We start from the raw sequence: 1,448 nt of genomic DNA, 5'->3' as shown, positions 1-1,448 counted from the left end.
AAGAGAGTGAGACTCTGTCTCAAAAAAAATAAAAAATAAATTTAAAAAACCAAGAAAAAAAACCCCAAAAAACTCAACCAGTTCTTAGTGGAGTTCAGGGGGTGATTTGTAGTTTTCCAATTTCACAGTATAAATAATACCACCACTGTTCAAGCTACAAGGTCAATTTCAAGCTACAAATATGGGATCACTAAAGATGGAGTTGGGAAGATGTGCTAACAAGTGCTGCAAGACAGCTCGAGCACACCACTGTCCCTAATCCACCTTCCCTACAGAGGCATGGGCTCTTTGACTCTAAACAATGTTTACTCACATCAGAACAGTGGCTGTCACCCATCCATTCATCCATGGAATCATTCATCCATTAAAGTCATATTTGATTTCTACTCAATGTCAGGCACAGGACAGAGCTGAGTAAGAACTTTCTATGGTGAGCAAACAGTCAAATGAAGAAATGATCAAGCGATGCCAAGGACAGCAGAATAGAAGAAGAAAGGGTGCTATTTTAAAATGAAAGGATTTCTATTACAAGCAATATACTAGACTAGATAATCTAAAACTCTCCCTATCTCAAAACATTCAGAAATGCAAGCTAATATAACAAACATATATATTTCTAGGTATATCTGAGCTCTCATAACAGTCAGGGATATCTCTGGGGTCAGATTGGGGGATGAACTAAAACCCTGAAAAAAAAACCCAAAAAACCTAGGTGCTTGAGTTTTCATAGCAATGTAGGAACAAGAGATTAGGCCTTAGACCTGGAGTTCCCCTTTTCTCCTATAAATTCAGACTCTTAGAGAGCCATTTCATTAGTAAAAGGATGGGCAAAAAATTTCTATCCACCAGCATAAGAAGACAAAAGGTCTTTCTCTTCCTGAGGGGCAGAGGGCATCTCCTCTGAGAATTCATAACCACAGATCTACTTTCACATGTGTTAGGGCTTTGAATTTACACTGCTTACATGGTTCAGAAACTCCCCAACCTGAAAGTTAACATAAAAAATGTTTGGGCTAATTATGATTCTGAAATATCTAGAAGAAGCAACATCAACTCTAAAGAGCATGCCCTCAAGCCAGGCTGCACGATTCCCACTGATAAAACCTGATCTAAGATCAGCTCACAATCAAAGTAATAAAATGTACAAGGAACCAGTTTATTATGAGTGAAAATCATCAAACAAAAATAGTGTCAGATAATAGAATTATCAGATAGATACTATAAAGTAAGAATGGTTAAAATTATTAAAGACATAAGGAATTGAAAGCATGAGAACACATGATTTTTTAGAAGATAAAGCAGATTCATCTAAAATGAAAAATACAATGACTAAAATTGATCACTTAATTAACAGATAAAAAACATAGAGATTAGATGAATTTACAGAGACATTTAGGAGTGAAATAGAACATAAATCTTTAAAAATGACCTCATAAAGGTCTAAAAAA

This window comes from Propithecus coquereli, unplaced genomic scaffold (assembly GCF_000956105.1).
Source record: "Propithecus coquereli isolate 6110/MARCELLA unplaced genomic scaffold, Pcoq_1.0 Scaffold75, whole genome shotgun sequence".
Lineage (NCBI taxonomy): Eukaryota > Metazoa > Chordata > Mammalia > Primates > Indriidae > Propithecus > Propithecus coquereli.
The sequence above is the reverse complement of the archived record's forward strand: the minus strand, read 5'-3'. Positions refer to the sequence as shown.